The sequence below is a fragment of the Macaca fascicularis genome, chromosome 1, assembly GCF_037993035.2.
Source record: "Macaca fascicularis isolate 582-1 chromosome 1, T2T-MFA8v1.1".
Classification (NCBI taxonomy): Eukaryota; Metazoa; Chordata; class Mammalia; order Primates; family Cercopithecidae; genus Macaca; species Macaca fascicularis.
Window position 1 is genome coordinate 28,022,042 of NC_088375.1, and position 16,310 is coordinate 28,038,351.

The 16,310-nt window shown below is 35.4% G+C and overlaps 1 protein-coding gene across 2 annotated transcripts in view; it reads left to right on the forward strand.

The window, feature by feature from the left end:
• The window catches only part of GORAB (golgin, RAB6 interacting), a 440,445-nt gene that overhangs the window by 223,378 nt on the left and 200,757 nt on the right, over nt 1–16,310 (forward strand). The window contains exons 2-3 of one of the 2 annotated variants that reach the window (XM_065523850.1): nt 1,620–1,720; nt 1,907–2,010. The exons of the other annotated variant lie outside the window; for it this stretch is intronic. The gene's annotated coding sequence lies outside the window, so the exon portion shown is untranslated. The remainder of the gene's footprint in view (nt 1–1,619; nt 1,721–1,906; nt 2,011–16,310) is intronic. 2 annotated transcript variants of the gene reach the window in all.

The following is a 16,310-nucleotide window of genomic DNA, read 5'->3' on the forward strand; positions in this document are numbered from 1 at the left end:
AAAGTTAAAATTATAAAAAATAAATAATTAAAATGTTAAATTTTTTTTTTTAAAGAATCCTGCTTTTGCATTCTAGAACTTTTCAGAAACCGCAGCAGAGGTTCATTTTGTCCAGGCTTGGTGTAAATTAGCATCAAATTGATGGACTGAATTGCTCCATTTTGGTGTGGACAGTTATCAAAAGCTTGGAAAAGAAGTCTGTGCACAAGAGCCTTCAACACACCAAGAGTCAATCAGCTGAGGAGATCTTTTGTAAATATATACTTTGCTATGCAGAATATCTTTTAGAGATACTGGACTACTTGGAATAAAGGAGAAATATCTGGGCCTCCACTTCAAACTCAAAACAAGATCTCATTCAAATGCTAAAAATAGTTGGCCAAACTATTTTTTGGCCAACTAATAATGCCTCTGGATTTTGAGATTTGGGCCTGTCAGATCATAAACAACAGTGATTAAGTATCCACTAGGTACAATGCATAAGTGAGATTAGGGTTCTGGGCGGGGGGATACAGGAAAAGCGTATGATATGGTCCTTTGCCTCCGAGAGCTTATGACCCAATGGAAAAAGGACTACCACATAATTGCTGACAAGAAATGCTGGACTAGAGCATGGTTTTAGCCAAATTGCTAAAAAAAAATAAAAAATAATAAAAAACATTTTCCAAAGTTGTTTAATCATCATGCTTTTGGCAGTCTTTCGTTTCAAGAGTCCCTCCCTGCTTGCTTTATATCTTACACAAAATCTCATGTGGCCTACTCGGGAGCCATGTATTCCAGAACAACACCCACAGAACATACCCAGGTGCCTGCAGCCAAAAACTGATATGTTCCCTATTTAATATTTATGATCTTCCATACTGGTAAAAGACATTATTGTATTGTCATTAGAAAACTTTGCTGGCTAAACAAAGCTGAGGGAAGTTGCTATTAACTTCTGAGACTAGAAACAAATACAATATTGCTGATGGCTGTGCTGTCTAATTATTTGCAGATGACCTCAGCCATGTGAATGTACAGAGGGAATGCCAGACTTGAGCACTAGTTTTTCAGCATTAGGATTTTTTTTTCTTTTCTCAAACCATCAAATTTGTTTACTAATCACTTTAATCAAGATAACTAGGACAAAAGAGAATAGAAACAGCAGTGACTGTGCAAAAAAAGAAAACTGACTCACACATGAAGTGTCATAATCTTAAGTTCGGGTGGGACACAGTAATCATTTGAAACATCCCTTTACCTTCAAGTAGGTCCATTCTTAGAACATCAAGACTTTCTCCTTCACTGTATATGTATATATCTTTATATATTTTATGTGTAAATATATGTGTATGTTCATTTCCACCATGGTACAGTAGTCCATTGCATGAATTCACATACCACTGTTTATTTATCTATTCCACTTCAAATGGACACTTGGGTTGTTTCTAAGAACGACTACTGTATGGACATGCTGCCATAAACATTTTTATACTTGCATTCTGGTGCATGTGTTTCTTTCTAGCAGGGTTCTTAAAGGGTGATCCTTGGGAGGACATCAAGACACTTTCATTGGGTCTGTGAGTGCAAAATAATTTTCACGATAATACTAAGACTTTATTTTCCCTTTCCACTTTCAGTCTCTCATGAATGTAGAGAGGAATTTTCCAGAGGCTACATCACGTGCAATACTGTGCTAGACCAAAAGCAGAAGCAGACAGGAAAATTCAGCTTTCTTCTAGTAAGTCAGACATTAAAGAGATTTGCAAAACTGTAAAATTATGCTGCTTTTCCCCTAAAATTTGTCTTGCTGTGGAAATAATTATTTTGATTAAAATGTTATTTAGGTTAGCATCTAATTTTAATACTCTTGTAACAACATTGCTATTTTAAATAAGTAAATATTTTAACTTTTTCTTATTTTTAGTTTCAAATACAGTAAATATCTATGGATATAACCAGCATAAACACAGCTTGTAATAATTTTTGAGAAAAGTATTACATTTGAGGACCACTGCACTGGATCATAAGGTATATATCTCTTAAAATTTCATAGCTAATGCCATTCTGTTTTCTAAAGATGTTGGATGTTTCTTTCTCCCACCAGCAGCATATGAGAGTTTCCACTGCTTCATACACTCGTCATCACTTGCTTTTGTCAGATTTCTGTCTTCAAATCTGATAGAATATTAACATATATCATTACAGATTGGCTTTACATTTTTCTGATTACTAATAAGATTGCATCCCTTTGGCTTTCTTTTTATAAATTGCCTGTTGAAGTTTTTTATGCATTGTTTTCTATTCAAGTGTCTGTCTTATTTGTGGACATGTAAAAACTTGATATATTCCGAAATATAAATTTTTGGTCAATTATACGTGCCACAGGTATGTGTTAAAACACAATGCTGATTATTTTTATAGTGTTTCTATGATTTTCTTGATGAACGGAAGTATTTAATTTTACATAGTCAATTTATCAGTCTTTCACTTTATGGTTACTTGAAGAAATACTACCCTATCCTGCAGTTATTCTTGTTTATTACTTCCTATAAGCTTTATATTTTTATTCTCAAATTTTGGCTTTAACCTTATCTGGAATTTACTTTTATGTGTGGTTTCATTTATAAGTCCATTTTTATTTATTTCCCACATGTATTCTCAATTGTCCTATTATCATTTGTTGAAAATTTCCCCACTAATTTCTCATGCCGCCTTTGTCGTACATCAGGTGTCAATCTATGATTTGTCCTGTTTCTGGGCCTTTTTATTGTGTCTCATTGGTCTATTTGTTTGTCCCTGTGCAAAACCACATTGTCTTAATTACTATGTCTTTATAATAAATCTGAATATATGATAAAGCAAGTTCTCACATTCTTCTTCCTTAAAACTATCTTGTGTTCCTGACCCCCTCTTGTATTTTGATCTTATGCTACTTCCCTCAACTAGTAATCACACAAAGTGCTGGATGAGTGCATTAAGCACAACAGTAGGAGAACATTTGTTGGTAGCAGATGAGTGGAGAAGTGAGCATTTAGGGCCCACAAATGTTTTGTCTATTTCTAGTTTAAATGAAGAAACATGTCCATGTCTTAATTCTTAAGAATTAATTTTACCTATTAATAAACAAAATAAATTGGGATGGGAAATTCCATTTGTTAGTCTTACTTGATTTATTGAGTTGAGTCTGATAAGCTAATGAAATGGAAGCAAAGAAAGAGACAAGTATGACTTTCATTTTTCTAAATCTGTGGCGAAATCCTTTATTTCCTCCAAGTTTTCATTACCATAGGAGAGTCCAACTCAGCCAAAATGACTGTGCCTTGAGGCATTTCTTCCTGGAGTGATTTGAGAAGAGAGAAGAAGTAAATCACTTTTACATACCAGAACCTGCATCAGAGCTGGTGCACAGTAGGTCCCAATAAATAATGATTGTAATATTGTCTTAATTACTGAATGACTTTATCATGACTTAATTAGTGAATGACTTTGTCATTATCTTGAGTCAGGACCTTGCATTTCAAAAAAAGCCTCTAAATATGTGCTATGATCTGATGTTGGTGCCCCCCAAAATGCGTATGTTGGAACCTAGTAGCCAATGTGATAGTCCTAAGAGGTGGGGCCTTTGAGAAGTGATTAAGTAGAGGGCTCCACCCTCAGGAAGCAAATTAGTGCCCATATAAAAGAGGCTCAAGAACGCTCCCTTACCCCTTCTGTCATGTGAGGACACAGCAACAAGGTGCCATCTGTGAAGCAGAGAGCATTCACCAGACATTTTAACTGCTGGCACCTTGATCTTGGACTTCCCAGCCTCCAGAGCTATAAGCAATATTTCTGTTGTTTTTAAATTACCCACGCTAAAGTATTTTGTTATAGCAGCAGGAACAGACTCATAATATGCTTCTAAAAATATATTCATTAATATAAAATAGTCAGGCCTCTCCCCATTTTAAAAAAAAATGGCTTTCCAACTCTACTATTAACCATACCAGGTTAGCATCTTCTTTTACAAATCTTCACTTAGGAACTATTTCCTCACTAACTCTTTGTTCTTAATTCTGTGAAATTTGGCTTCCACCGCTCTATTTCTCCAGTCACTGCTGGCTCAAAAGTTAATCTCCAAATTGTCAAATTCAAAACTTTTGTTTTTTAATCTGAGGATAGGATCCTTTTTCAAGGATAGCTACTTATAATATAATTCTATTGTTAACCCCCCTTTTCCATGAATATTTTGTCTTTGGTGAACAAACATTGTAAGTAGTCATTGAGTATAGCTCAAATGACAACATCTACTTGAGACTTTCTCTAATCACCCTGTTGAGGAATTATCTCATCTTCCTTAGAAAACCTATGCATTTGCCTGAACATAGTTACCAAGTGTGATGGTTAATACTGTGTCAACTTGATTGGATTGAAGGATGCAATGTTGATACTGGGTGTGTCTGTGAGGATGTTACCAAAGGAGATTAACATTTCAGTCAGTGGGCTGGGGAAGGCAGATCCACCCTTAATCTGGTGGCACAATCAAATCAGCTGCCAGTGAATAAAAAGCAGGCAGAAAAACCTGAAAAGGCGAGACGGGCCTAGCCTCCCAGCCTACATCTTTCTCCCATGCAGGATGTTTGGGCCCTAGAACATCGGACTCCAGGTTCTTCAGTTTTGGGACTTGGACTGGCTGTCCTTGTTCCTCAGCTCCCAGACAGCCTATTGTGGGACCTTTTAATCATGGAATTAAATACTTAATAAACGCCCATATAGATACATAGATATATAGATAGTCTGTTAGTTCTGTTCCTCTAAGAGAACCCTGACTAATACACCAAGTGTGATGCATATTATACTGGTGTACTGTTAAATTAGTCAGTTTGTGAAAATCTCTAGCACCAAGTGAGATAATGTACTATAATCCCTCATAATAATGCATATTTGCATGTTAAAGGTTTTAATAACTCTCAAAAATAAAATTATTTAAGTTTGGTTCAGCATTTACAAAATCTTTGACATCAAATCCTTTTTCATTTGTAACACCTATTAGCATCTCAGGGGTCATAAATAGTGTATGAAGCATGATTTAGGAAATGCTACTCTACTATTCATTTGACTTTCATGATTTGTGCAATTTTAGTTACTTGCGCACACACCTTTTCTCCCTCTCTAGAAGTGCCCTCGAAGTGGGGACCATGTCATACATACTTGTTATCCCCATGAAACCATGCTTTTCTCCCAAGAGCTACTTAAAAAGCAATTCAGGCACAGACAAAGCTGTAAGCCTGTAGTCCTGGACATTACGGAGGGATTACAATTCTGAATCTGAGGAATTTTATTTGTAATCCAGTAAGAATTAGTGGCTTAAAGTCATAGTGAAAAGGTTAACTATTGTACTTGAGTTGAAACTGGAAATAACCGAGAGAGCCCAAACATGGTTTTAAGCTATGTCAAGATGGTTTAAGGAAAGAAAACATGAAATAGTAAAGTTACATTCCTGGGTGTATAGGACGTGGCTGTTAGTAATGTATCCAGATTAGTGTGTTGCAGAGAATTGCCTGTTGATCACATGCATCAGAATTCCTTGGGGAAGCTTGTTGAAATACAGGTTCCTGAACCCCATTGCAGACCCACTGAATTATTTGAGATTTGGATCCCACGGTACCTGCAAATTTGTTTTAATATAATTCCTAAATGATTCTATAGCCATTGAAGTTTGAGAACGACTGTTCTAAATGTATAAGTCTTGGCATTTTCAAAGGAAATACTTTTCCCTTTACATTTTAGGAGAGCCATTGCCTTAAGAGACAACATATTTATTCTAATGACGTTGCTATTTCTCAATTCAGATTTTTTTGGGGAATACTCCTTTTGTGTTGCCATAACAGCTTCTAAAGCATTTTTTTTGGTATCTACTCACTAGTGCAAATCTGCACTTTTAAAGAGTGGATTTGAATGTTAGCAACTGCCACAGTCATGTAGGAGCATGTCTAGTGAGGCAAATGACCAAGCATATGCACATTTTCACAATCACTATATTTGTAATGAAAATTGTTAAAATGTTACATTTGGCTTGTCGAAACAAATATTTTAAATGTCATGTTTCTAAACAATCCTGAAAATACATTTATGCATTGCTGTTATACCAGAAACATGCACACATAGACATTAATTCAACATGAAGCCTCGAATTTCCATCCATGTTGATGACTTTTAAGCACAGATGTTTTCAGATCAAGTTTGCGTATAAAATAAAGCCAGAAGCCACGGTGAAGGGGGTTCATGGGGATTGTATCGTCAATTTTTAAATAACACTTTCACTTGGCTATTGTTGCTTCATCTGACGAAAATCTATTGTTTTAAATATCTACCTTTTGTGCACTAATTTCTGTTTTGACCCCAGGTTCTCTACTGGGTTCTTGGTTTCTGAGTCCTGGTGCCTCAAAGAAGCTCAGTTATTTGAACAACTCACTACAGATTCATATTCTCCTGGCACCAAGGAGAGAATAGCAGTGACAAGTCAGGAGCAAATCAGGATATAATTTGTTAGGTGTATGAATTAAATGCCATTGCAACTTTCAAGGCCTTCTAAGTTCTAAACAAGTTCACAAAAATAATTTCAACATTACAAAAACTATCAAAAAATCTCAAAACAGCTTTCCTTCAGTTAAATTAAATTTCCCTCAGTTAAATTGTCAAACATCTTACAGAGTTACTTAAGTTTTCTAAGCCTTAGTCTTGTCATACATCAAATATACATAATAGTGAAATTGACTTTAAGGAGTTTTTGAAAGAATTAAATAAAATAATGCAAGTAAACAGCTTAGCATAATGAGTAACACATTAACTGATCAAATGTTAGCAATTGTTACTATCAGCATGTAAAGCAATTGGCACAGTACTTGGCTTATGTGGTTGAATAAATTATACCTATTAATAGTGTTTTTTTTAAAAAAATGATGAAAAGTCAGATTCTTGCTTTATTGATACATATTAGATATACATATTTTGGGGGCACATGTGATAATCTGACACATTCATATAATCAAATCAGAGTAATTGGGATATTTATCACCCTAAATATTTATCTTTTCTTTATGCTAACATATTCTAATTATTCTCTTCGATCTCTTTGAAATGTACAATCAATTAATGTTAACTAAAGTCATCCTACTGTTGTACTGAACACAAGATCTTATTTCTTCTGGGTGCATATTTATACTCATTAACCAATCTCTTTTCATACCCCCTCCCCACTACCCTTCCCAGCCTCTGATAATCACCAATTTACTCTCTATTTTCATGAGATCCACTTTTATAAGTCACACATATGAGTGAGAACATGTGATATTTGTCTTTCTGTGCTTGGCTTGTTTCACTGAACATAATGACTTCCAGTTCCATCTATGTTGCTGCAAATGACAAAATTTCTTTCTTTTTTAGGGCTGAATAATATTTCCTTATAGATAGATAGATAGATAGATAGATAGATAGATAGATAGATAGATCACATTGTATGTCACATCTACATATCTCACATTTTCTTTATCCATTCACCCATTGATGACCACATAGGTTGATTCTATATTTTGGCTATGGTGAAGAGTGATGCAATAAACATGGAAGTGCAGAAATCTCTTTGATTTGATTTTCTTTCTTTTGGAGATATATGCAATATTGGAATTGCTGGATCATATGGTAGTCCTATTTTTAGTTTTCTGAGAAACCTCCATACTGTTCTCCATAGTGGCTGCACTAATGTACATTCCCAACAACAGTGGGAGGGTTCCCCTTTCTTTACATTGTTGCCAGTATCTGTTATTCTGTCTTTGATAAACCCCTTCTAACTGGGGTGAGATAATATCTTATTGTAGTTTTGATTGAATTTCCCTGATGATTAGTGATGTTGAGGATTTTTCATATACCTGTTGGTCATTTATATGTCTTCATCTGAGAAATGTCTATTCAGATCTTGTGCCCATTTTTACATCAGATTGTTTGTTTTTGTGCTATTGAGTTGTTTTAGCTCCTTATATATTCTGGTTTTGAATACTTTGACAGATGGATAGTCTGCAAATATTTTCTTCCATTCTGTGGTTCTCTTCATTTTGTCGATTGTTTCCTTTGATGTGCAGAAGTGTTTTAGCTTGATATAATCTAATTTGTCTACTTTTGCTTTTGTTGCCTGTGCTTTTGAGGCCTTACACAAAAAAAATCTTTGCTTGGACCAATGTCCTGGAGCATTTCCCCAACATTTTCTTCTAGTGGTTTCATAGTGTTAGGTCTTAGATTTAAATATTTAATCCCTTTTTATTTGATTTTTGTATATCGTGAGAGATAGGGTCCTAGTTTTAATCTTCTGCGTATGGATATACAGTTTTCCCAGCATCATTTATGTAAGAGACTGTCCTTTCACCATTGTATGTTCTTGGCTCCTTCTTTGTTGAAAATGAGTTAGTTGTAAGGAAGATTCTTTAATCGATAATTTAATTAACTCAGCCATACACCCCCCTAAAGTAGGCACAATACCAAATTATTCAGTTTTTGGACACTCTCTAATGTATTTTCTATCCTAAATAAATATTATTAAAAGCATGGATTTCTATATGGAGCCTTACTTTTTGGTTAGGGTTTGTCCATACATTTAAAAAAAAAAGTCACTACATTCTGAAATTAGCTAAGACTTTAGTTGAGTACTTTCCCACCAGGGAAAAGACAGGAATTAAACTGAGGTCTTACGCATTCAAGTAAATGTTTGCAAGAGCTAAGGAATGCTTGGTGTATTCACAACTAGTAAAAATAACCCAGGGTGAAGAAAGATGACTGAGTCATCTCATATTCCAAACCCACTTTTTAAAAATCCTAACTTGAAGGTCAAAAAAGTTTAGTAAACCTCTCATTTCTATTTTTTCTCTTCTTCTTTCTTCCTTCCTTTCATTCTTTGTTGCTTTCTTTCTTTTCTTTCTTTTTTTTTTTTCTGTACTGTGCCCTCTGCCCTCTGCAATTCTTGGCTCTTACCAGAGTAGGGAAAAACTGCCTAAATATCATGAGATAGGTGGCCCTCAGGGGTACTTCTTGTCAAGCAGGAAGTGCCAAAGATCTTGTAAAATGTCCAATACAAATTTTATTTTGCAGACTCTAGGGGTTTGCATCTGGATACACATCTGCATTTTCTGGGTGCTGGGCCAAACTGAAACATTCAGTTTATCCATTGCTAATAAACATGTCAGCAGTTTCTTTGCTCTCACATCTGTTGTGAAAAATGTTATCTTTCCTGAAGTATATTTATTTTGTCTTTAATACCAGCTTTCATGGATTACAAACTCAAGATATGCCTTCACTTAACAAATTCAAAAGCATATGCTGGAAGGTGCCTCACTAGAGTGATGAGATAAATTAAAGATGTATATTATATCTTAGATTCTGAAGAGGAAATCAGTGTAAGGAATAACGATGACTCTCAGGAAGGTTATGTCAATTGAAATAAGTTGCCTCTTAATCAAGTTCATCTCAAAATCTATTCAAGGTACCCTATGCATCACAGCAATTCAACAAAAAGTTTAAAAAATTTATCAGTTGTTTCATTATTAAGGCTGTCTTCAGTCAAGCAGATGACTTCCTTTCCTAAGGAAACCGCCCCCAGGCACTTGCTTCTCCTATATTCTCCAGAATACCTGCTTTACCCAATTTACTGATACTGGTGCTATTAGAGAATCAAATGAGGTTTTGGCTATTAAGGTGTCTTAAAAAGAAAACTGTAAGTTATTATGTGAAAGAAAAATAATTGCCGATATTTCTTCCTATTTTTATTCTTTCATTTTATCTCATAGTCAAGTATATTTATTTCAAGAATTCATTCCATCCTCAGCAATTCTATCTCATTGTCTTCCCTTAGTAATTCCTCACCCTCTCAAAATATTTAATCAGTGGGAAATTGTTATCTCTCTCACATAGGTAAAAATTGCATATTTCACAAGTATGTAGTTTAAACAAAGCAAGTAAGAAAATGTTAGTATCAAATGTATGTTAATGTGATTAGGACTGTCAAAGGTATATGTGTATCCTCTTCAGACTCCGATGTTACGGATATTCCTAATACCATATACCACCCTGTCGAACCCAAAGCTACTTTCTGCCCAACTGGGCAATAGCCAATCTCTGCTAAAGTCAGGGAGGTAGTGGCATGAAATTCCTTAACCTGTCACCTGTTCCTTCAGCCCCATAAGATAAACCAGCAAACTGTGAACTCATGTGTGAAGTTATTTGCTAAAGGATTAGAGCAATATCAGAAAGAAATGTACCATTGAAGGAATGGTGATTCGTTAACAAAAGAAAAATCAACATACAACAGAGAGGATCAAAAAAGCCAAAAATTTATCTTCTAAAAGTCTAATAAAATTGATCCACTTTTGGTAAGATTAAAGGAAAAAAAAAGAAGGCACAGATGAATAATATTATGAATACTAAAGAGGATACAACTAGAGAAGCAACTCTGTTTAAAAAGATAGCAAGAGAATATCATTAAAGGCTCTGTGTCAATAAATTTGAGGGATTAGGTGAGCTGCACACATTATAGAAAAATATAACTTAACAAAATGACAGAAGAAATAAAAATCCTGAAGAACTTTTTATTATTAAAGAAATTCAATCCAATTAAATCTTCTTACAAATAGAGCACCTGGTAAAGACATTTTACAAATAAATTATATCAAATATTTAAGAAACAGGTCATTTCAATCTTACACAAAACATTTTCAAATAAGAGAAACAGAGGAAAACTGCCCAACTCATTTTGTGAAGCTTGTTGTAGCCAAGATATTCTTAAAGAGTTATATTGAAAGGACTCACCACACCAGAAATCCTTCCTTAATATAAAATTAATCTAATAAGTAAATATGCTATTGGTGCAGAGATAAACACATAGGCCAGTGGAATGAAATACAGAGTCCCAAATAAACTCAGCCAAATATGGAAACCTGATCTATAACAGAGCTTTTGTTACAGATTAGTGAGGAAAGATTAGACTTTTCAATAAATAGTACTGGTCCATTTGCCCACTCATAAGAAAAAGAAGATTGTATCTCATACTACACAGTCATACAAAATCCATATAGCTCTAGAGCAAAATGTTATAGTTTTAGAAAGAATTAGCAGAATAATTCATGAACCCAAGGCAGAGAAAGATTTCTTAAACAAATTTTTTAAAATGCTAATTATAAAGAAAAGTAAAGAAATTTGACTATATTAAAACTAGGAACTTTTGAACATCAAAAGGAAACACCAAAAAAGTAAAGAAGTCACTAATTCATAGACAATATTTGCAATACAATATGAACAAAAAGCTAGAATCTAGAATATAAAAAGAACTCATATAAATTAACAAGAGAAAGACCATTCATTTCTTAGAAGAAGGCAAAATGCATGAATATGCATTTTCATATCTTAGAAGAGGAAACACGAATGGCCTGTCTGAATGTAAAAATGTTCAATTGCATTAATAACTAGGGAAATGCATATTAATATCATGAATGAGATAAAATTTCACAAACCCAAATTAGCAAAAAACAAAACCAAAAACAGTTGGATAAATCCAAGTGTTGGAGAGATTGTAGAGTAATGGGAATATAAATGGTACAGCCACTTCAGGAAATAGTTTTACATTACCTAGTAATGTTGAAAATACTTATAGCCTATAATGTAAAAATAAATTTACTCTTTTATACTCTAGAGAAAATTTTTAAGGAATAAGCCAGGAGACATGAATAAACATGTTCATAACAGCAATTTTTGTAAAAACAAATAACTGAGAATACCCAAATATCTATCAATCAAAAGTAGAAAGTATGAATAAGTTGTGAAATAGTCATATAATGGAATTCCTTACTGCAATGAAAACTAATTAAGTAACACATATTGATAAGTATTAATTTAACAAAATAGTAAGCAGGAAAAGCAAGTCACAAAAGGCTATGTGTGTGTGTGTGTGTGTGTGTGTGTGTGTGTGTGTATATGGTGCTATGTTTTGAAACCTCAACAAAAGCAAAACTAAACATCTCTCAGGGACATATGCATAAATAGTAAAATTTATAAAGAAAAGCAATGGAATAATAAATATTTGGAAGGGAGGCAGATACCATCAGGAAGAGCCTATAATGACTTCAACAATATCAACAATATTCTCTTTCTTAAACTTGATGGTGTATACACAGTGTTTGTATTGTTAAAACTGCACACATGCATATATGCAAGAGTTATAGGGATGAAGTCGATTGATGTATTATTTTGTGTGTATTTATTTCAAACGTAATAAATATAGAAAGTAAGAGAGAAGAAAAAAGTGTCAAGAATTTAGGATGTATTAATAAAAAGAAGATGTTAAGCTCAGGAGAACTTAGCAGGGCACTTTGCACCAGGACCTGGATAAACAAAAACATACCAATCAGTGACTAAGGGCAGTAAAGAGGTGACAATGAGCGTCAAGGTTATTTAGTCCTCTTGGAGAGCAATTTTGATCTGAAGCCAAAAAGGTGTTGAAAAAGGAGCTAAGACAGAAGTATCTACAGAGAGGCTGAAGTTGGCCAGATGCGATGGCTCATGCCTGTAATCCCAGCACTTTGGGAGGCCGAGGTGGGCGGATCACAAGGTCAGGAGTTCAAGACCAGCCTGGCCAACATGATGAAACCCCATCTCTACTAAAAATACAAAAAAAATTTAGCTGGGCATAGTGGTGTGCACTTGTAATCCCAGCTACTCAGGAAGCTGAGGCAGGAGAATCACTTGAACCCGGGAGGCGGAAGTTGCAGTGAGCCAAAATTGTGCCATTGCACTCCAGCAGCCTGGGTGACACAGCGAGACTCCATCTCAAAAAAAAAAAAAAAAAAAAAAAGAGGCTAAACTTAAACTGGAGGTATGGTGAATGGGTAAAAATGACAGTAAGGGTGAAATAAACAAAGTCTTAATTTCAAGAAAAATTGGCATCATCAACTGGAATTTGGGAATTCGGGAATTCTTTCCTGTGGGAAAGCTGGATCAGAACACTGTTGCCTTTTAAGAATCCACCACAAACATTTCTATTCATAAGGGATCAAATTTTATGTTTATGTGGACCTGGAGTGTATAAAACGCATTCTTAAGATGGTCTTTTATAGAAATGAAGTAAATAGACTCAACATGATATGTGAGTTTTCTCCTCCAGAAGTAGTAAAATAATCTTTCTGTAAGGTTTTAGAGGACAGCACAAGAACACTTATTAGACGACCACAGAGGGAAAATGAGTAAGTCACAATCAGAATACTTGCATTTAATGTTTACTTTCAGACAACTATGTGAGTGAGTTTGAAGCTTGGCCCAGATGCTGAATAGACTCATGACCTTGGCAAAGTCACAGCATTTCTGTGTGCTCCAATTTTCTCAACTGCAAAATACAGAGTTAGGCCTTTGCTTTCTTCAATATTTTCTAGTTCTAATACTTCACAATGCTAAGATTCATAAATTTAATAATTCAATTCCAACTGTGGTTTCCCTATTCATATAGAGAAGCCGAAAGAGAAAGAAGCCCACAAAAACTTTTACTTCCCTAAATTTCCCATCTTTCAGTTTGGCTTAAAGAGACCTCCTCTCTAGAGGAGAGGCATGTGCTGGCAGCCCAAAGGGCAATCATCTGCTAGCCTTGAAGTCCTATCCACCTCTACAGCATCACTGGAAACTGGGTACTTTATTCCTAAAAAACATTTCTGGGACTGGTGCGCTGCTGGCTCAGCCTACAGCAACCCTCCATCTAGAAAGTGCCCTTCCACGTTAGCAATAGAGGGCTCTTTGGTTTCAGTAAAGAACGCTGGAAGGTGAGGGTGAGAGTAACATATTTTTTTCTCTTTTACCACATGAATTTTTGTTTTTATGGCCTTCAGAAATGAAGCAATTTTTAACTTAAAAGCAAATATTTTTACTGCTCTTCAAATGCTAGCATTTGAAAACCAATATATACTGGCTGGCAAATAACGTGGGAAATAGACATGCAGAACCTTAATAATGATTGCATATATAAAGTATTTTTCTTTTGTTTTTATGTGACAGCTGGATGAGTTTCAACTTCCTGCTCACAGCACAGGCTCTGAGCTTCCAAATCTGGGGGTTTTCCTTTTCCTACCCCCCGCCCTTCCCCATCTCCCCATCTCCTTCTTGCCTCCTCCTTCCTTTTTGGGAAAACACAAATGTTTTTGATTACATAATAGCTGCAAACTTTATATCTCCCACTTCAGTTGTTACACATCATAAACAGGGGAGTGAACTTCAGACTCCATTAAGACAAAGGTTGGTCTGGATTGTTGGGAGGCCTTTTATGTTGGTATAGTGGGGAGAAAAACGTTTCTTTAGAAAAAGGAAATATAATAGGCCTGGCTAGAGACTGCACTGACTACCAACCACTAACCACTCAGCCTAGAGAATGATAAAAACCTCAATTATGGTCAAGGCAAAAGTGAAGCCCAGAGTTCAGAACCAATACAGCTCCTGCAGGATTCACTTAACCCAATGGGAACTTAATATGTGAGGACCAATAAACATCGAAATGTTAAGCAAGGATAGAAGGAACCTGTATAAAAACACCGAGCAATGTGCACACCATATTGATTCGAATTCTCTCTTCTTTAATCTGGAATTTTCTTTTACATTTTCATTTACAAATAAGCTTCTGTTATTGCCATAGTGCCCAAGTAAACAATTTGGAACCTGAAAGGGCAAGGCAGCACTTCTCATTCAGTCATCTACAAGTATTTATTGAGCACCTACTAGGTACCAGGCACTGTTCTAAATTCTTTTGCTACTTCAGTGAAAAAAACTGACAAATGTTTTTACTGGAGAAGACAAAGGCAATTTTAAAAAGCAGCGTGAATATGTTTATTATAGAGTATTTTAGAAGTGATAAATGTTGTGGAACAATAGAACAAAGAAGAATTGTGTGGGAATACCAGCCCAGGTAGGGAGATGTGATTTTAAATAGGGTGGTCAGTGGAGGCTATGTTAAAAAAAAAAGTGACATGTGATCCAAGGCAATGTTGAGTCATGGGAGAAGGGAGGATAGTGGTGTTTCCATATTTGAAAAAAATAACTATTGGATAACGTCCTCATTTTTCCTATTTCCTTGGTAACTTTTCATGCTATCTGTTTATCTGACTGCAAATGATTGTCTTTATACCTTACTTGTGAGTACATTTAATTCAATGTAACACAATCATTCTTTACTGAGCCGCTGCTACATACCCGGTACTGTTTTAGGTGTTGCGGGTGCATCATTAAGAAGAAAGGTGAGATCTTTGGTGGTCCTGGAACCTCCATTCTAGGTACGAGAGGCAAACACATAAAAGAATAAGATGATTTCAGGAAGTGGTAAGGGTTATACAGAAATAAATAGACTAATAGCAGGTGGCTGGAGGGACATACCTTGATAGAGTGGTCAGGGCTGGACTCTCTGGCTTGGCCCTCAGATCTAAAGATTATAGTGGACAGGTAAAGAGTTTTCCAAGTTTAAAGAATAGGAAGTACCAAATACAGGAGAGTGAGAAGGTCAATTCATTGATCTGTTCTAGGAACAGAAGAAGGCCAGTGTAACCAGGGGAAGGAAAGTGGCAAGAGATCACAGTGGACACTTATTATGAGTTGAGTTTTGTCGTTCAAAAAGATGTTGAAGCCCTATCTCCTGTGAAGGTGATTTCATTTGGAAATAGAGTCTTTGCAGATGATCCAGCAAAGATGAGTTCATTAGGATGGTCCCTAACCCAGTATGATTTCCTTATAAAAGGAAAAAAGTTGGACTCAGACACATACACAGGGAGAATGCAGCATGAAGATGAAGGAGGATATTGGGCTGATGCATCTATAAGCCAAGGAACTCCAAACATTGCTAGCAACCACCAGAAGCTGGAGAGGGGCATGGAACAGATTCTTCCTCACAGCCCTCAGAAGAAACTAACCTTGCTGAAACCATGATTTAGAACTTCTAGTCTCCAGAACTGTAAGCCAATGCATTTATTTTGTTGAAGTCACTCAGTTTGTGGTACTGTGTTACAGCAGCCTTAGCAAACGAATGCAAACGAGGACAGATCTCTAGACGTTTAGATTTTAGTATATGTTTAAATAGATCATACTGATGTTGCCATGCTGTCATGGCAGTGCAGTCAAGGAGAGCCTGATGATTTCTCCCCGAAACGTCAATAGAGCTTTATTCTTTAGCCATTAAAGACCAACCATCATACATAGGAGAGCTGACTTGATTTTTGAGGGTTGTTAACATTTAGTATTTTTTAAAGTACCTTTTTGGATAGAGGTTTTAAAAAAACTAACATGCAAAT